The 21,331-nt window shown below is 42.7% G+C and overlaps 1 protein-coding gene across 2 annotated transcripts in view; it reads left to right on the forward strand.

Moving 5' to 3' along the window:
* Positions 1–6,007: 6,007 nt before the first annotated feature.
* LOC145859434 (CD276 antigen) overlaps positions 6,008–21,331 on the forward strand; it is a 38,422-nt gene continuing 23,098 nt past the window's right edge. The window contains exon 1 of one of the 2 annotated variants that reach the window (XM_082958863.1): positions 6,008–6,282. The gene's annotated coding sequence lies outside the window, so the exon portion shown is untranslated. The remainder of the gene's footprint in view (positions 6,283–21,331) is intronic. The other variant, XM_082958864.1, reaches the window with a different exon arrangement.

The following is a 21,331-nucleotide window of genomic DNA, read 5'->3' on the forward strand; positions in this document are numbered from 1 at the left end:
AGTGGGAGGGGGTATCCAAGCAGAGGAGATGTGGTGAATCAAAGCCAAGTCCATTTTATTTTGGGTGTCACCTTGGCAAGCTTGGAGCTCGAAGTCAAACTCAAACATGACTCAACATAACGACTTCAAATGAATATACAGTAAACACACACTTGCAGAAATGTAGTAAAATTCACAAAATGGAAATGTTATTAAACTTAAGCAAAGCATGAAAATAACGGTATAGATTAATGGGAAAGAATATAAGTAATACTTATATTCATAATGTTAGCTATGCAAATCTTCCTCTCACATTGAAGGTTCGGGAGAGGCTATGTATTTAGCTAGTTGCACAGTATCATAGCAGCAAGTCAGTTAAGAACAAATTCTTATTTACAACGACAGCCTAGGAACAGTGGGTTAACTGCCTTGTTCAGGGGCAGAACAACAGATTTTTATCTTGTCAACTCAGGGATTTGATCTTGCAACCTTTTGGTTACTAGTACAACACTCTAACCACTGGGCTACCTGCCGCACCTGCCTGTATAGCCTATCAAACAATGACATGCAGCTAGCTATAAATAAAACAGTGTGTCAACTGCCTTGTTCAGGGGCAGAACTACATATTTTTACCTTGTCAGCTCTGGGATTTGATCTTGCAACCTTTTGGTTACTGGCCCAACGCTCTAACCACTAGGCTACCTGCCAGTAAAACTTATGACATGCAGCTAGCTAGCTACAAACAAAACTTAGCTACTTACCAACACACTAGTCTCAGGTTTGACGGTTGACAAACAAAATAGAAACTAGTCGGATGTAATCCACATCCAGGTCATCTCCCGAAGTTTGTTGAACTTTATGGAAGCCCATTATCACTAGAGTAGCTATTTCCTGATACAAGGGCAAGTTCTAACCACATGTTGTCTGGGGAAGAGGTTCCAGTGGGCAAATTCGTTTTGTGTGACCCGGTGCCACGGGTGGGCAGGGTTTGCTCATGTTCGACCATTCCATTGGTCCTCCTAAGGAGAGGTCTCCGCCCAACCGGGGCACCAGGCCATGCAAAGCGAACTCGCCCAGTCACAGAAAACACGGTGCCATAACGTGTTAACAGGTCAAAAATGGCCATGAATTGTTGTCATAATTGTAATCCAAACCAAACCCTTAAGGAAGTCTGAAGTCTGACTAAACTCTATTTTGAAAGAGACTGACTTTATGACCAAAATGATCCTATTTACACTTGTGGTCAATTTTAACACTAGAATTAGTTTCTTACTCATATCGATGCCACATGGGCAGTTTAAATCCAGAGAAGTTGGTTTTAAGGGGCAGTTTACCTTTAATGAATTCACCTTGGTGAGAGCGGTGGGTTCTGACGTGTGGTGAAGCTGAGTTGACCTGCATGGGCATAATGGCTGGCGTAAGCTCTAGCTGTGCCAGTCATGGCTGGCGGGCTCTCACGCTTTGCCAATGTGCCTTTCACACCCCACTGGCATCAGCCACGGGTCCCCTCCATTAAACACCCATCCATCAGTTGTCAGGGGAGAGGGCATCAAAAAGGAGACATTGACAAGTGCATTTTGTTATTTCGCTTTCTTTCTATTCTCCCAGGTGCTGCATGGATTATCATGGTTATGTCGACCATTTGGACGTTTCGAACTTAGCATCTATGGACCTCGGGAATGTCCTTGGGGAGGAAAGTCAGTGGTAATTTTTTCTTACAGTGGCTGTGGTATCTGTGTTAAATACAGTTTAGTGATTTAATTTAGCTTCTGCCGCAGTTCAATATATCAGTATATTGAAGGCAACGGGGTTTGCCAGAGACAGGAGAGGATGACATTCTATTTTCAGACAGGCTAGACAGTCTGGATACCGCAGAATAAGTCAATACTTGACCTTGACCTGATGTGGTGGCTACAGTTACAGACCCTAGCTAGCGGCAGTCTAGTCTGTATAATATTCCTTAGCCTTTCAAAGGCATTTGCAAAGCTAAAGGCAGATCATAACAAAAACATACTGGGCTGAGGGGAGAATGGCTCATAATAATGGCCGGAACGGAGTTAATGGAAAAGCATCAAACACTTGGAAACCATGTGTTTAATGTATTACATTCCATTCCACTCATTTCGATCCAGTCATTACCACGAGCATGTTCTCCCCAATTAAGGTGCCACAAACCTCCTGTGGGGTGAACTGATGACCCAATATTCCAAAACAAAATCATTAAAGACTTCCTGTGTTTCTGCTCAACCTGTTATCCTTTGCACATTACAGAAACACCACTGACTCCAAAGGGATCTGCATCATGACTAAGAGTGCACAGAGGGTCTTTGCCTTGCCTGCCTGTTTCTGTATCCTGTTTAAACAGACATTAGGGCATTAACACTTAATGGCCGTGGTATTTCAGACGATTTAAGGCCCTCTCACGGAGAAAGGACAGAGCGTGCAACGGAGCGTGGCAGAGAGCTAATTGAAGTTTCCTGACACCATGAGCACACTGCCATTGATTCAGGGAGATACCAGAGTAATATAAAAGAAGCGGAACATGTGGTGCCAGAGAGAATGCAAGTGGATAACGGTTTCTTTTTGCACTTCCTTTTCACGGGTCAGGCCACGCATGGCTAAGTACAAAGAAAAGGACTAATTTATTAGACACTCAGGGAGAATATAATGATATGGGTCTTTAGATTGTGGTTGTGCTCTTTTCATAAATTTCACAAGCCTATAGAAAATACATTATTGTCTCCTTGAAATCTACCAGATAACTGCAGTGTCAAAACCATATTTGGCAATCAAAATTTGATTGGTCAAATAGCAAGAATAGACCTATTGGTCAAAAAGATATCGTTGGTCAAAGAGATGAATCGGGCTTGGCTCAAAGGTCGTTGAATAAATACTGACCTACTGTATATACAGAGAGATGTTAGCTCTTTGTCTCTGACTCCAGGCTAAAAAACTCTGACCACTGGGTGATCAGCCACATAGAAATATAATTACTACATTGGACATTACCAAGTCAATGTTCTGTGATGGGTACACTGGCTGCCAAATTGAGGGTGTGTGTGTGTGTGTGTGTGTGTGTGTGTGTGTGGTGTGTGTGTGTGTACATGTGAATGTATCTGCAAGGATAAGATTGAGTTGGTGTGCCCGCTCACATGACTTCCTGAGTATGTATTTTGGCCCTTGGCAGGGCCTGGCAGTGGCAGCAGAGAGCAGGCTAATGAAAGCTGCTTACAGTATAATGGGAGATGTGGTCCGATAATGGAGAAGGTAATTACTGAAGTCTCAGCCCAGCGCAGCACTGACTGGTTAAGAATGACATTATTGATCGGCTGACGGCCAGGAGGAAATGGAATGCTAAACAAAGAGAAAAGATTCCACTCCCAGAGTACACAGCTCATCAGCCTGCACTGCTCCTATCAAGGCCAAGGCACGTACAGAGTCACACACACACAGTATCACACACGCACACGTGCATACACACTTAACCATAGATACTCGCACAAACGTGTGCACACTAAGTCTTTCCTTAATACACACGTAAGTACACACACACACACACACACACACACACACACTCCAGCTGAGCACTGGGGGCTATGAGACAAGTCCATTATGCCATAATATGCTTGTCTACAGATGGCTGCAGAGATGGTGCTGTGTACTGACCCAGACAGGAATTCTCAGGACGCTACAAACTCTGAACACATATGAGGGTCAGTGTAGACATTAGGTTTCATGGGGTGGAAAGTTGGGGGCTGAAGGGAGTAATTAAAAAATATATATATTTCACCTTCATTTGCCCAGGTAGGCCAGTTGAGTTCTCATTTACAACTGCGACCTGCGACCTGGCCAAGATAAACCAAAGCAGTGCGACAAAAACAACAACACAGAGATACACACTAACAAACATACAATTTGCGGGCTCAGCCCCTTGTTGTTCAGCAAACGGATGAACTGCTGCACTCTTACAACATCTCTATTCAAATTAAACGACCCAGAGCGCAGAAAGCGGGAAGCGCTCACCCATTTAATGGGATTTTTCGTTTTCACCAACTGCCACATGAAACGAACAGCGAGTCTATTGATTTGGGGTTCTGTTTACTTTGCAAGCGGTAGGTATGCTAGATCAATACACCTGGTCTCTGTCTGTACAGGCAGGAGAGGAGGTTTTCCATGCAGTGTCTCTACTGATCCATCCCCACTGTTCCACAGCCGACTCTCTCTACTCTACCTAGAGACCCCCCCCCCCCCCCCACACCTCTTTCGTTGTCTTAGCCCTGCTCATTCACTTCCTCCCTCCCTACATCGATTATGTCACACCCGCCAGCTTGTAAGACATGAGGATTCCTACTGTTTTTCCCACTTCTCCTGCCTGTCAGTTTTATTATCCATCTTTCACTACAGAACTAACCCCTGCACACACACATCTGCCACCAGCATGGGTTTGAGCCACGGCCCCTGACTTTCACACATAAATCACCCATTCATCTGTGAGACATGGGCCTCATGTTAAATGCCAAAGGGATTCCTCCGCAGCCCAGGTAATTATTTACCTGGATCTGTGTGTGTGTGTGTGTGTGTGTGTGTGTGTGCGTCTCATTAAAACAGAAGGCCCTGTAGCAGGCCAGGGTTGTATATCCATGTGGCTGGGTGCCTAAGGGAGCTTGGCTCAGACAAATCAAATGTTATTTGTCACATGCGTCGTAAAAATCAGGAGTAGACAGTGAAATGCTTACTTACAGGCCCTTCCCAGCAACGCAGAAAGAAAGAAAATAGAGAAATACTAGAAAAGTAAAACACGTAACAATAAAAATAATAATAAATACACAATAAGTAACGATAACTTGGCTATATACACAAAGTACCAGTACCGAGTCGATGTGAGGGGTATGAGGTAATTGAGGTAGATATGTACTAATGCAGATAGTCCGGGAAGCTATTTAACTAATTGTTTAGCAGTCTTTTAGCTTGGGGGTAGAAGCTGTTCAGGGTCCTGTTGGTTCCAGACTTGGTGCATTGGTACCACTTGCCTTGCGGTAACAGAGAGAACAGTCTATGACTTGGGTGGCTGGAGTCTTTCACAATTTCTGAGGCCTGCCGATCAATGGACCAAGATGGGGGAAGGAGAGCAGGTGTAAGGGAGGGAGAGGGAGATTGAGTGAGTGAGTGAGTGAGTGAGTGAGTGAGTGAGTGAGTGAGTGAGTGAGTGAGTGAGTGAGTGAGTGAGTGAGTGAGTGAGAGAGATGGAAAGGGAGTGAAACAGACAAGGACAGAGGAGCATGGCTAAAAGGGTTGATAACAAAACGTGGGCCACTGAGGAAGGAGGGAGGGAGGGAGGGAGGGAGGGAGGTTAATAATATCTATTCATCAGCGTTGAATGCGAAGCATTCATCTGTGACAAATAGCTATGTAAAGCAGTATAGAAATTCAGCTCTATAGAAATGCTGTATGACTGACTGACTAATTTGAGCCGGGTTGTGACATCAATAAATTGTTCTCGTTGAAGCATGACACACTACGGCATTTTTTACACCGGGGTGATAAGGTTTCTCCTATTTCAAACAGTTGCACAACACTCTTTAACAACTATGCCACTAAAGCATGGCTGTGCCCCAAATGGTACCCTATTCACTGTGTAGTGCACTACTTTTGACCAGAACCCTATGGGTCCAGATCCCTACTATATAGGTATTGAGGACCATTTGGGACGCAGTCCATGTTTTTACTAGACCACTGAAAGAAAAGCTTCTATGTGGCCCTCAGTGAAGCAGATCGATAGAGTTTCTTTTAAATATTTATGGACCCATAATGCCCTTGGCAATAACAGAAGCTTACTTCAGCTCGCTGAGTTGCTATGAGAGGGAATTAGTACATAGACATACAGCTATTCTCTACTTATCCTCTGCGGTTCTATCTCTAGGGTGTACTGATTTCTTGGGGTAATGTGATTTCTTGGGGTAATGTGATTTCTTGGGGTAATGTGATCTGGGACCAGGCATTATAGCCTGGTCCCAGATCTCGAATGGTATTTGTCAATGCCAAACAACATTATACAGCACAAATATGTATATATTTATATACAGGATATAATCACAAGGAGGGTGACGTAACCAACAAGGAAAGTCCACTTTCCAATAGAGAAGTGACTTCATGTTAAGACGGTGTTAGACAACTTACTGCGTATGAAAGGGTTACAGGAAAGGGTTACAGGAAATACCCTATTGAAATAGCAGTTTGTTAAATAAGGAAAGCAAAACTAAGAAGCAATCAGTTCATATTTCACAAGCAGCCAGGCAAGACAAGGTATGTACGTGGATTGCTACTTTCAATATTAACGAACGGTTCTAACTGTACAGTAGAGCAACAGTAAGATGACGTTTATTGTTGCTGAACTTGGTGCAGTGTACTGGGTCTTAACAATAGCTGGATGTCTGATTGCTAGCAAGAACTGATAATCCTCTGTGGATTCATGTTTCAGTGCTAGGGTGAATGCTCTGTTGCGATTATGAGAATATGCATTGTCATGATAATGTTTCACTGCAGTTATAGATGCTCTCTCTTTGCTACAGTGCAGACATAGAAGTAAGAGTATGGTTTCAAAACTTCACTTTCCCAAAATTCAGAGGTTTGCCAGAAATACTTTTGGGGAAGCTACAAAAATGTTGCAAACCCTATTCAACCCTAACCACCAGCTTTTCAGGGCAGGTGGGGTTTTTGAGCCCCATATTTTTAGGAACAAAAAATATATACATATACACAGTTGAAGTCAGAAGTTTACATACACTTAGGTTGGAGTCATTAAAACTTGTTTTTCAACCACTCCACAAATTTCTTGTTAACAAACTATAGTTTTGGCAAGCCGGTTAGGACATCTACTTTGTGCATGACACAAGTAATTTTTCCAACAATTGTTTACAGACAGATTATTTCACTTATAATTTACTGTATCACAATTCCAGTGGGTCAGAAGTTTACATACACTAAATTGACTGTGCCTTTAAACAGCTTGGAAAATTCCAGAAAATGATCTCATGGCTTTACAAGCTTCTGATAGGCTAATTGACATCATTTGAGTCAATTGGAGGTGTACCAGTGGATGTATTTCAAGGCCGACCTTCAAAAACAGTGCCTCTTTGCTTGACATCATGGGAAAATCAAAAGAAATCAGAACATTTTTTGGAGACCTCCACAAGTCTGGTTCATCCTTGGGAGAAATTTCCAAATGCCTGAAGGTACCACATTCATCTGTACAAACAATAGTACACAAGTATAAACACCATGGGACCACATAGCTGTCATACCGCTCAGGAAGGAGACGCATTCTGTCTCCTAAAGATGAACGTACTTTGGTGCGAAAAGTGCAAATCAATCCCAGAACAACATCAAAGGACCTTGTGAAGATGCTGGAGGAAACAGGTACAAAAGTATCTATATCCACAGTAAAACGAGTCCTGTATTGATATAACCTGAAAGGCCGCTCAGCAAGGAAGAAGCCACTGCTCCAAAACTGCCATAAAAAGACAGACTACGGTTTGCAACTGCACATGGGGATAAAGATCGTACTTTTTGGAGAAATGTCCTCTGGTCTGATGAAACAAAAATAGAACTGTTTGGCCATAATGACCATCGTTATGTTTGGAAGAAAAAGGGGGATGCTTGAAAGCTGAAGAACACCATCCCAACCGTGAAGCATGGGGGTGGCAGCATCATGTTGTGGGGGTGCTTTGCTGCAGGAGGGACTGGTGCACTTCACAAAATAGATGGCATCATGAGGTAGGATTTGGTCTATTTTCACTAACGCGGTATTGTACACACATCGTTTGTGGCCGGTGTGTGCTTGCTTCATACAGCTTTGACAGTGCAAATGATAGTAGTTGTGGCGCTTGGCTTGCACGTGCAAATTCAGCACACACAATATTCAATAATAGAATTGTGTTATTTGGCGTGTCAAGTTAAAAGCTTATTTAACGCGTCAAATAGTGATATATAATGTGTATCTTTTTTGACACGCAAAGACCCAAATGGCGTTCAATGTGCCTCACCGTAATAATTTGGTCTAATTTCGCCTACTATTCTAACTTGGTGGTGCACATGTAGCCTATAAGCTGTTTTAGAGAAATGTCATTGAATATTGTAAGAGCTTTCATTGTGTGTTTATATGCCCCATTTATTTATCCTATAGTTCTAACTTGTTGTACAGAGAATACACTGTAAAAATGGCCCATGTTCTGAATTCTGTCGCTGTACATTTCAAACGTGTGAACAACTAGTTATATTGACTACGTCTGTCGTCGCTTGCTCATTAATGTCTTAATCGAAATTACGGATTGCCTCTTATGCCATAGTTTGTGTATCTCAATTGTCAGTAGAAACCACATTTGTTTAAGCAAGTCAGCCATGTCAGCTATGTGTTTTTAAAAGGCAGTAAATGAGGCTGAATTAATTGTTTCGCTGCCAGACAAGGCTCCGCTGAAAGCCAGGTGTAGCAGTGGTAAGGTGTTGCTGTTGTGGGCATCGTTTGTCACCGTTATAGTGCAATTAATGTATTATTTAGCGTTCTGTTGTGACTTCCTGGCATGCATCCCACATTTCTTTTTTTTTTGCCCCACCAAGATGTACATGCTAAAATTGCCACTGCTAACCACCATATGAAAATTCCCACTCCATCTCCTGCAAGGTTCAAGTTAAGCCTTTGCTGCGTCTTTGCCTTTGCTGTGTTGGTGGTGTATGTTAACATGTTGTGTAGCTTCAGGCCATCATACTTCCCTATAATAACTTTCCCTGGTTGCCCAACAGTGATTGAGCCCTCAGGCCATGTGAGTAATGCCATTACAAAACGGCCGCCTCAGCACCCCAGGAAACATGTCCACATTAGCCTAATGAGGGCTAAAATATTGGCCACGTGTAGGCTGCCAACATTTAATAGAAATGTATTTCAATTATTAATTGCAATTTTATTAAACGTATGTATCAGAAACACAACTAAGTTGTTGCTATCATACATATATTTTTACAAGAGAAACTGTTACGTTTTTCATACGGGTCTTTATAGATAATGGGGCCGATATGCGACATTCAGATCAACATTTCAAAATGGTTTCAAACCCCCCAAAATATAATTTTTATGCAGTTCCACATACAGTACCAGTCAAAAGTTTGGACAAACCTACTCATTCAAGGGTTTGTCTTTATTTTTACTATTTTCTACATTGTAGAATAATAGTGAAGACATCAAAACTATGAAATAACACATATGGAATCATGTAGTATCCAAAAAAGTGTTACACAAATGAAAATATATTTTAGATTTTAGATTCTTCAAAGTAGACACCGTTTGCCTTGATGACAGCTTTACAGCTTTTCTTGACTCAATGCCCACTTAACCTGGAAGCTAGCCGCACCAACGTGTCAGAGGAAACACCGTACTGCTGGCGACCGTGTCAGCGTGCACTACTCCCGCCCCCCACAGGAGTCACTAGTGCGCGATGGAACACGGACATCCCTGCCGGCCAAACCCTCCCCTAACCCGGACAGTGCTGGGCCAATTGTGCACCGCCCCATGGGTCTCCCGGTATTGGCCGGCTGCGACAGAGCCTGGACTCTGACTCAGAATCTCTAGAACATGCAACAATTTCAAAGATTTTACTGAGTTACAGTTCATATGAGGAAATCAGTCAATTGAAATAAATTCCGTAGGCCCTAATCTATGGATTTCACATGACTGGGAATACAGGTATGCATGTGTTGGTCACAGATATGTTGAAATAAATGGGCCTCACAAAATGCATTTGTGTTCGTTGTCCGTAGCGTATGCCTGCCCATACACGTGGTCTGCGGTTGTGAGGCCGGTGAACAGTGTTCACAGAAAATGCTATCTGGCTGGGGGATATTCCTTTCTCACATACAGAACCTCACCTTTGACCCATTATTCCACACATCTGTAGTTTGCCATGTACTCAGAAGGATGTGCTTAGTCTATAAAGGCTGTATCCCAACTTTGGGATATAACCTTATAGCAGATGTTATTGCAAGTGTAGCGAAATGCTTGTGTTCCTAGCCCTAACAGTGCATTTCGTGCAGGAGATACGAAATGATACATAGTTACACTGCATTTTGAAGATCTCTATACAAAAAACTGTCTGACAGCTAGATCCAGGATTCTTACAGGGTTCAATGTCTAATTTAACTGATTAATGCTAAATATATGATATAACAACAATTTACACTGCCATAAATGCAAGGACTGAAAAGTAATGTTTTATGTCACACGATTTTGGACAAATCTGTCAAAACACCAACCATGATAAAGGGTTTTAAACTAACTTGTGAATCTTATTGAGTTTAGCAATAATCCCCCTTATATCTTAATAATGACTTTTGCATTATTACAGCTGTAACAAGTTGTCCAGTGTAGAAAATCCTCACAGGTACCCTAGTTTATAGAAATTTCACACACACTTTTTAAGGACTTCATCATCGGCATTGTACAGAAAAATTTGGCATCGCACAACAGAAAACTTAAACTGGAACGACACACTCAGCCATGGTTGCACAAAAATAATGTGCACAAACCACGCCTCCAAATATTATAATGAGGGCCTGCCTCTAGCTGGGCTTGGTGTGGGCTATCCGGAGCTGGGCTCGCAGGCTAGCCCGTGTTGGGCTTATGTGGGATTTCTGTGGGCTAGCCTGTGTTGGGCAGGTGTGGGCTAGCCCTTGCCCACCAAATACCCACATGGGTAAACATCAATAGGGTCATGTTTGCTGGGACAGTTCACAGTTTCCAAGTTCATACATGAAATTGGTATCTCACACTGTGCCAAAGTTGTAAAAAAGAGGAATCGAGACGAGAATTCAAAAAGTTGGGCAGTGTGTGCACCCTTTATCTGTCATTGTCGGTAAATAGACAGATTAGACAGGTTGAAACAGGTCAAAAGGAATCAGTGTTATTGTTGAATTAGCCTATCCTCCCTTTGTTCTCTGGAAAGTACTGTGCAGTAGGCATGATCTTCTTGGAACGTACAAGAGACCCCCTGCAACTGCATCCTCCCTTAACCAGGCACTATTGTATAAGGGAAACAGGAAAGGACAGGAAAGGGGAGGAAAAGGTAGCACTTAAACAAGCAAAATTCCTCCATATCTGTATACAGTATCAGCCAAAAGTTGGACACACCTACTCATTCAAGGGCTTTTCTTTATTTTTTACATTGTAGAATAATATAGAAGATATCAAAACATATGGAATCATGTAGTAACCAAAAAAGTGTTAAACAAATCAAAATATGTTTATTCTTGAAGGAGTTCCCACTTATGCTGGGCACCTGAGGTCAGGTGATTGTGGAGACCAGGTCATCTGATGCAACCCTCCATCACTTTCCTTCTTGGTCAAATAGCCCTTACACAGCCTGGAGGTGTGTTTTAGGTCATTGTCCTGTTGAAAAAGAAATGATAGTCCCACTAACGCAAACCAGATGGGATGGCATTTCACAGCAGAATGCTGTGGTAGCCATGCTGGTTAAGTGTGCCTTGAATTCTAAATAAATCACTGACGGTGTCACCACCAAAGCACCCTCACACCATCACACCTCCTCCTCCATGTTTCACTGTGGGAACAACACATGCAGAGATCATCCATTCACCTACTCTGCATCTCACAAGACACGGCAGTTGGAACCAAAAATCAGATTTCCACCGGTCTAATGTCTATTGCTCGTCTTTCTTGGCCAAAGCAAGTCTCTTCTTAATATTGGTGTCCTTTAGTAGTGGTTTCTTTGCACCAATTTGACCATGAAGGCCTGATTCACGCAGTTTCCTCTGAACAGTTGATGTTGAGATGTGTCTGTTACCTGAACTCTGTGAAGCATTTATTTGGGCTCCAATCTGAGCTGCAGTTAACTCTAATTAACTGTGATAGAAAAATTACGTATTTACCGGATTTGTTTGATATTAATAGTTAGCAATTAATACTTAACAAATAGGAAGATATTTCTGTCCTGCTAATGCTGTGCTTTTATTGTCTCCAATCTAGTTCCCTGCAGCTAATCTGGGAGTATGGCCACTATAGATGGCTTGAGATGACAAATGAGTTAAATTCTGTATTGCATAGACACAAATGTGTTTAACTAGAGATGGCTTAGGAGTAGAACAATCCATCATTGTCTCAAAATCATCCTTGCAACTGGGAAACTAAGCCAGGGTGGGGTTAAGACAACAACCCCGTGCAGATAACGACTGGATAACCAACCATGACTAAGATTTCTTTGTGTCAGCTACATAAATAACTCTGCATTTGTGTACAGACTGTTGGGTTGCCTAGTTTCGTAATTGCAATAATTAATCAATATTAAATACAGATGATTGTCTGAAGAAATTACAGTCTCTCTCAATATGAATTTCACCGACAGAACTTATCCTCTACAGCAGAGGTAACTCTGGGTCTCATAGCGCTTGATTGTTTTTGCGACTGCACTTGAAGAATTTCTTTTTTTTAAATGGTCCCTATTGATTGACCTTGATGTCTTAAAAGTAATGATGGAGTGTCGTTTCTCTTTTCTTATTTAAGCTGTTTTTGCCATAATATAGATTGGTCTTTTACCTAATAGGGCTATCTTCTGAATACCACCCCTACCTTGTCACAACACAACTGATTGGCTCAAATGCATTAAGAAGGAAATAAATTCCACAAATGAACTTTTAACAAGGCACCCCTGTTATTTGAAATGCATTCCATGTCACTACCTCATGAAGCTGATTAAGAGAATTTCAAGTGTGTGCAAAGCTGTCATCAAGACAAAGGGTGGCTACTTTGAATAAACTGAAATGTAATACACTTTTTTGGTTACTACATGATTCCATGTGTTATTTCATAGTTTTGATGTCTTCAATATTATTCCACAATGTAGAAAATAGTAAAAATATAGAAAAACCCTGGAATGAGTAGGTGTGTCCAAACTTTTGACTGGTACTGGATATACAGTTGAAGTCGGAAGTTTACATACACCTTAGCCAAATACATTTCAGTTTTTCACAATTCCTGACATTTAATCCTAGTAAGTTGGGTGAATTTTGGCACATTCCTCCTGACTGAGCTGATGTAACTGAGTCAGGTTTGTAGGCCTCCTTGCTCGCACACGCTTTTTCAGTTCTGCCCACAAATTTTCTATGGGATTGAGGTCAGGGCTTTGTGATGGCCACTCCAATACCTTGACTTTGATGTCCTTAAGCCATTTTGCCACAACTTGGGAAGTATGCTTGGGGTCATTGTCGATTTGGAAGACCCATTTGCGACCAAGCTTTAACTTCCTGACTGATCTCTTGAGATGTTTCTTCAATATATCCACTTAATTTTCCTCCCTCATGATGCCATCTATTTTGTGAAGTGCACCAGTCCCTCCTGCAGTAAAACACCCCCACAACATGATGCTGCCACCCCCGTGCTTCACGGTTGGGATGGTGTTCTTCGGCTTGCAACCCTTCCCCTTTTTCCTCCAAAAATAATGATGGTCATTATGGCCAAACAGTTCTATTTTTGTTTCATCAGACCAGAGGACATTTCTCCAAAAAGTACGATCTTTGTCCCCATGTGCAGTTGCAAACCGTAGTCTGTCTTTTTATGGCAGTTTTGGAGCAGTGGCTTCTTCCTTGCTGAGCGGCCTTTCAGGTTATGACGATTAAGGACTTGTTTTACTGTGGATATAGATACTTTTGTACCTGTTTCCTCCAGCATCTTCACAAGGTCCTTTGCTGTTGTTCTGGGATTGATTTGCACTTTTCGCACCATCTCTAGGAGACAGAACGCGTCTCCTTCCTGAGCAGTATGACGGCAGTGTGGTCCCATGGTGTTTCTACTTGCATACTGTTTGTACAGATGAATGTGGTACATTCAGGTGTTTGGAAATTGCTCCCAAGGATGAGCCAGACTTGTGGAGGTCTACAATTTTTTTCGGAGTTCTTGGCTGATTTCTTTTGATTTTCCCATGATGTCAAGCAAAGAGGCACTGAGTTTGAAGGTAGGCCTTGAAATACATCCACAGGTACACCTCCAATTGACTCAAATGATGTCAATCAGCCTATCAGAAGCTTCTAAAGCCATGAGATCGTTTGCTGGAATTTTCCAAGCTGTTTAAAAGGCACAGTCAACTTAGTGTATGTAAACTTCTGACCCACTGGAATTGTGATTAAGTGAAATAATCTGTCTGTAAACAATTGTTGGAAAACTTACTTGTGTCATGCGCAAAGTAGATGTCATAACAGACTTGCCAAAACTATAGTTTGTTAACAAGACATTTGTGGAGTGGTTGAAAAAGGAGTTTTAATGACTCCAAGTGTAAGTGTATGTAAACTTCCGACTTCAACTCTATATAAACTCAGCAATAAAAGAAACGTCCTCTCACTGTCAACTGCGTTTCTTTTCAGCAAACTTATCATGTGTAAATATTTGTATGAACATAACAAGATTCAACAACTAAGACGTAAACTGAACAAGTTCCACAGACATGTGTCTAACAGAAATGGAATAATGTGTCCCTGAACAAAGCGGGGGTCAAAAGTAACAGTCAGTATCTGGTGTGGCCACCAGCTGCATTAAGTACTGCAGTGCATCTCCTCCTCATGGACTGCACCAGATTTGCCAGTTCTTACTGTGAGATGTTACCCCACTCTACCACCAAGGCATCTGCAAGTTCCGGGACATTTCTGGGGGGAATGGCCCTAGCCCTCACGCTCCAATCCAACAGGTCCTTCGCTGGCCATGGCAGAACACTGACATTCCTGTCTTGCAGGAAATCACGCACAGAACGAGCAATATGGCTGGTGGCATTGTCATGCTGGAGGGTCATGTCAGGATGAGCCTGCAGGAAGGGTACCCCATTAGGGAGGAGGATGTCTTCCCTGTAATGCACAGCGTTGAGATTGCTTGCAATGACAACAGGCTCAGTCCGATGATGCTGTGACACACCACCCCAGACCATGACGGACCCTCCACCTCCAAATCGATCCCCCTCCAGAGTACAGGCCTCGGTGTATCGCTCATTCCTTCAACGATAAACGTGAATCCGACCATCACCCCTGGTGAGACAAAACCGCGACTCGTCAGTGAAGAGCACTTTTTGCCAGTCCTGTCTGGTCCAGCGATGATAGGTTTGTGCCCATAGGCGACGTTGTTGCCGGTGATGTCTGGTGAGGACCTGCCTTACAACATGCCTACAAGTCCTCAGTCCAGCCACTCCCAGCCTATTGCGGACAGTCTGAGCACTGCTGGAGGGATTGCGCGTTCCTGGTGTAACTCGGGCAGTTGTTGTTGCCATCCTGTACCTGTCCCGCAGGTGTGATGTACGGATGTACTGATCTGGTGCAGGTGTTGTTACATGTGGTCTGCCACTGCGAGGACGATCAGCTGTCTGTCCTGTCTCCCTGTAACGCTGTGTTAGGCGTCTCACAGTACGGACATTGCAATTTATTGCCCTGGCCACATCTGCAGTCCTCATGCCTCCTTGCAGCATGCCTAAGACACATTCATGCAGATGAGCAGGGACCCTGGGCATCTTTCTTTTGGTGTTTTTCAGAGTCAGTAGTCAGGCCTCTTTAGTGTCCAAAGTTTTCAGAACTGTGACCTTAATTGCCTACTGTCTGTAAGCTGTTAGTGTCTTAACGTCCGTTCCACAGGTGCATGTTCATTAATTGTTTATGGTTCAGTGACCAAGCATGGGAAACAGTGTTTAAACCCTTTACAATGAAGATCTGTGAAGTTCTTTGGATTTTTATGAATTATCTTTGAAAGACAGGGTCCTGAAAAAGGGACGTTTCTTTTTTGCTGAGTTTATATATATTGTAGAAGTATGCACATGGTGAAATACACACGTACACACACTCAGTTCCCATATACAATTACCTGAAGTGCAGTGCAGGCTGCGACCTTGGTAAATGGATGTGTTCCATTTGTTTGAGCACAGCATGAGACTGAGCCTCTCTGGGATAGGTTACATAGATCTGTATGTCTGTCTCTCATTCTCTGATGATATCTACGTTCAAGCCTCTGTCAACATAAACCTACAGTTTGCAGAGGTTTGAGGTATTTCTAATATCAACCCAGCAGCAGCCTGTTGGTGTTTATCTCACCTCAGCCGTGTGAATATCTCAGTGGATGGCCTTGGCAGCCGCCTAACGCAAAGCTCTGTTGATGTGTGTTCCTCCGACTGTCACCTCGAGCTTTGTTCAGCAACAAACCTCGTTCTGACAGGGAGACAAGCCCCGCTGGCTGCTGTTGAAGTAGTTGAAACCAGTTTCTGACAGGTTGTGAAAGTCAATTAGTTTACTTTTCAGACAGATACTTTGAAGTTGTTCATAGCAGCACTGTCCGGAAAGATAAATTGGGCGTGTGGAACGACAGAGTGACAGAATGTTTCCGGTTTCATTTTCGATACCTATTGAAAAGGATGTTTAATGTACTCCACCTACCTCCTAAGACCTACATCTAAGACAATAGTAGAACAGTTGCCAGATAAAGTGTGTGTGCTTTGGGTTGTGTCTAGGAATGGAGTGAAAACTTCCTCTAGGCCATTTACTTACACCAATGTAATGGACTTGACTACGGGTCATTCCCAAGTCAACTGACACGGTGCTTATGGTCCTACTGGTCAGGTTGCTGTACATGTTTGTGTGTTCAAATCCAAATTTATTGATCACGTACTCAGATTTGCAGGTGTTTTAGCAGGTGCAATGAAATGCTAAACGTCCAACGTCATTTTAGAGAATGTGGCAGAACGTCCAACCGGCCTCAGGGATGAGGAGTATTTGTTTGTAATAAAGCCCTTTTGTGGGTGCGAAGTGGGTGCGATGGAAGAAATCACATGGATAAAGTGGTAAGCAAATTAGGTTAAAAAAATATATGAATTTGTGTAAGACACTTCATGATGCTCGTATCTAAACCAAAGTAGATAATTTCATAGATAGGCTTAGAATCTCATATTGAAGCTTATCATGAAAGGGCATCCTTGTAACTGTGTGGCTAATGTAGCAAAATGTTTTCCTTGGGGTAAGTTGAGCCAATGGTTGAGCCAACAGCAAGTTGAGTAAAGTGTATTCTTCCCAGGTGTAATGCAAGACATTGTCACTGGGATATGACGTAACAACAGGGCCTGGCCTGTGTTGTTTTTTTAAAAAGTACAACGTTTTTGTTACTGTAGGTGTTAAGCCTCTGCTAAAAGATGCTTAAAAGACAAAAAAAAGCCATTTGGATTGTTTTGAATTGTGTTTGGGAAATAAAGATAGACATGGTTTTAAAAAGGTGAGTGGTAATATTTAATTCAGTACATACATTTTTTTTTGTACTTATCCCCATACCCTGGATAAGTTGTGCCAAGAGACCACTTTTTTGGGGGACAAGCTGTTTACAAAACAAATGTTTATATGAATTCTGATCATTTCCATGGACACACAACACCTTGAAATATATGTAGATATCTTTGTTAGAAAAAATACTATATTTTCCTTGATGGAATGATGCTGAATGTAAAAATGGCTCAACTTACCCCACTCTCCCCTATGTACGTAATATACGTATGTAGGTATATTAGGATGAGCTATGTCAAGAATATAATACATACACAGTGAGTAAACAACAATGTATAACCAGAATGTGAAGTGACCAGTGTTTAATATATACCATCACCTGCCCGGTACTCAGCCCTGCACCTTCAGACAGTCATCTGAAGGTGCAGGGCTGAGTACCGGGCAGGTGATGGTTTTTCAACAGTCTAACTGAACTGTCCAATCCAATAGAGTGAACGAGTACACACTTCGTTGAGAAGGGTAAAGAATTTTTTATTTAACTAGGCAAGTCAGTTAAGAACAAATTCTTATTTTCAATGACAGCCTAGGAACAGTGGGTTAACTGCCTTGTTCAGGGGCAGAACGACAGATTTTTACCTTGTCGGCTCGGGGATTCAACCTTGCAACCTTTCGGTTACTAGTCCAACACTCTAACCACTTGGCTACCTGCCAACCCCTGCAGATTGCAGCCAACAATCAGACCGCAGCCAACAAGTTTCACCACGCAGCAACGTGTCACGCTTTTTACTTTCCCCCTTCAGGAACCGATCTGAGCTCAAAACAAGAAGGACACACTTTTAAACCCCAGTGGAGTGCCGTTGTCATCGATTAGGGCGTACTTAATGTTTGTCCTGGCGTATTTGTTTTGGTTGCCTACGTCAGGAAGATATTCATAGATAATAAACAACACTGCTGATGAAAGCAGCCAGCCGCTCTCCTGGGAGATGGCTTCAGTCTCAGGGTCACAAATGGTGTGGGAACATTGATGGAGCAGGGAGGCCATTTTCTCATCAGCAGCATCCCTGGGAGGAAACAGCTCATCATAATGTGATGTTCTCTCTAATGGACAAGTTCATCAATCCTGAAGGGTAATAGTTTTATTAGGTGCTATGAAATGGGCTAACGAGCTGCCCACGGTGCTTTGTTAAAAGGAATCTTGTGTGCGAGGTGACATTGTCACCTTGCCTCACCGCCGTAACGAGCTACTTTGCGGTGGTGACTGGTGGAGATGATCAGAGCGGCGTGTTGGTGGAGTGACTAGTGGTGAAAGTCCTTTGTGGCTTGGGGAGTCTTAGAGAGGCGACACGTGGTCGCTGTTCAATCAAAGGAAATCCAGATTTCCAAAACAAGTCGAAACCATTGTTCTTCAACAAAATTAGACTCAACTGTTTATCAAAGAAATAAGACAGTGTAAACAGTGGACAGTTTGTTTTTCTTGGCAAAGAAAAAAAAAGCTGTGACGCAAAAACCCTGTGTTGCCTGTGGTGATACAGAGAAGAAGAGAGGCATATCTGCTCCTGTCTGCTGTGATCAATAGAGGAACTGTCTGTCTCACTAGTCCTTGGTCATGTCTACACTTGACACTTACATGTGACTTCTGCTATCAGAATCGAAGATCGCATTGAAAAGACTGGTCTAGACGCACAAAAGTCGCTTTGTTGTCTGATTGTGATCAGATCTGGGATGCATTGGGTATGGATTTCTCCTCCGTCTGGATGCAGTCACGCTACCAAAGCGCATACAGTGGGCAACGTCATCAGCACCCCTCCCACAAATCTCAGAAAATGAGTTTTGGGGCCAAGAGGCACTTTTTCATCATAACGTTGGAGGAAATACATTCATAGCCTGTGAGGAACATGTTTGCTGGCCTGAAATGCTAACCCGTTTGCAATCCCTTTAGCGTTGCTTGCTAGCTTGATACAGAGGTTAGCTGGCTAGTTAGCTACAGTAGTAAGCTACTGCCATCAGTTGTGTTATCATATTTAGCCTATTCCAGTTTGTAGAATGCATACTGGCATATGAATATAGTGCGGGAAAAGGGAATCCGGACACGGTAGACACATTTCGATGTAGACGCATGATGCGTTCGGAATGCCGTGATCGGAACTCTATCAGAATACTAAAGCTGAATGAACGGTTAAGTCTAGACTTTGTTCTTTCTTATTTGAAAGTAGAAGTGAACGTCTTCTGCGGTCACTCTGTGGTGTAGACTCCTCCAGCTCTGCACACCTTCCCATTCCCTCTGAGTCGCCCTTTCTCCTCCCTAACAACATCTGCAGGGGTGAAATCAGAGTGTCGCGAACAGAACGCCTGTTCTGAGTATCATGGAGGAGTGTTCTCTTTACTGCACCACTTGGCCATATTTTATGGGTGAGATAATGGCTTGCGTCTGAAATGCCAATCATCTTCCCAGGTTAGTAATTTGTAGATTTGCGTGTGATGCCAGCAAACAAGCATCGACACAGATTGCGGGCACTGATTCAAATGAATTGCCAAATGATATTTTTAATAGGGAGTAAGGTTTATGTCAATAGCTCTCCTTCCTGCCAAATTGTTACAATACCATAAGAAGATGGCTTATGAATCCGAGAGGGTACATCATATATAGTATGTATATTGAAGAAATGGACTAGGACCAACTAAGATTCAGGACTGTTGCTGCTACCATGGCACATCTGTCAGAATGCAAATTAGGTGGATGGAGAAGGAATCCAGGTTTAGGGGTCACACACACACACACACACACACAGGGGGGTGGCTTGTAGGTATGTAGGTAGGATGGATGGGTTAGGAGTTGTGGCTTGTAAGGCCTTGGAGATTGGATGTGAATAACAAGGATGTGGTGGTCTGGAAACTTTAGGAGCACAACATAAAATGTGCAGGCATGACAAAGTAGTGCCAGGTGACTATTACAGGAAATGGGACAAACTAAGGAGGCTGCCAGGACAAAAAACATAAAAAGGGCATTAGCATTATCAAACTAAGCACATGGATATACAAAAGAGATAACATAGTTAAGGCGGCATATGCACATAGTATCTCCAACAACGTAATAACTAGGCACTTAAAATGGCCGCCCCATGGCATCACCAGGCATGACCCATTACTGGTGCTCAGGTAGAAGCTAATATGGGGGGGTCAGAGGAGTGAAAAAGGTAGAGGAGAGGTGATTAAGGGATTGGGAACAGGTGTGGAGGGAAGGTGCGTGGCCTGGGCTAATTGGAAGCAATTGGAGTCCATGATCCTTCACAACATACTGTATACAAAGTAATAAAATGATCAATTAGAAAACATCAGTTTTGAAATTGGCTGTTGTTTTGACTATGGAGATGTCTCCTAGCTGTGACTAAAGTTTTGTGTAGCGCTAACAGCTGATGAGGGGGTGTAAACTAAAGCATTTTAGAGGAAAATACATTTCATGGCCAAGGATACTCTTGCCGAATTGTTATAATGATCATAATCTTATAATTGAGGAGAAATATCCACTTTAGAGCTTGGGCAATAAAAATACCACTTTCTCCAATTAGCTTTGATTATGTGAAGTGGACATTGAGTGTTGCTCATCGCCCCTGGGTCAGTCTTTTAGCCGTGGGAGTTTGCTCTGCAATAAATCATAATATCATAAAACCACCTCCAACCGTCATCTGAACAGCATTTATATCCAGGAACGAAGACAGAACTAGGGCTATGGCTGTGACCAATATGGATCTTGCAACATCAGGGTTGTGGGTTTGATTTCCACAGGGACCAGCATGAAAAAAATTATGAATATGTATGAACTCACTACTTTAAGTCGCTCTGGATAAGACCGTCTGCTAAATGACAAAAATGTAAAATAGTGCACTACTTTTGAGAGCCCTATGGTCAAATAGGGAATTGGGTGCTATTTCCGACACACCTATGTTTGACGCAGACCAGAGGGACAAACATAGCAAGCCAGCAGGTAGATAAAACAAAGTGCAGGCAAACACTATGGGCTATAATCCTCTACCTCAGCCAACACTGGCCCTGGGTTTGGGTATGG

This window comes from Salmo salar, chromosome 12 (assembly GCF_965601325.2).
Source record: "Salmo salar chromosome 12, fSalSal1, whole genome shotgun sequence".
NCBI lineage: Eukaryota > Metazoa > Chordata > Actinopteri > Salmoniformes > Salmonidae > Salmo > Salmo salar.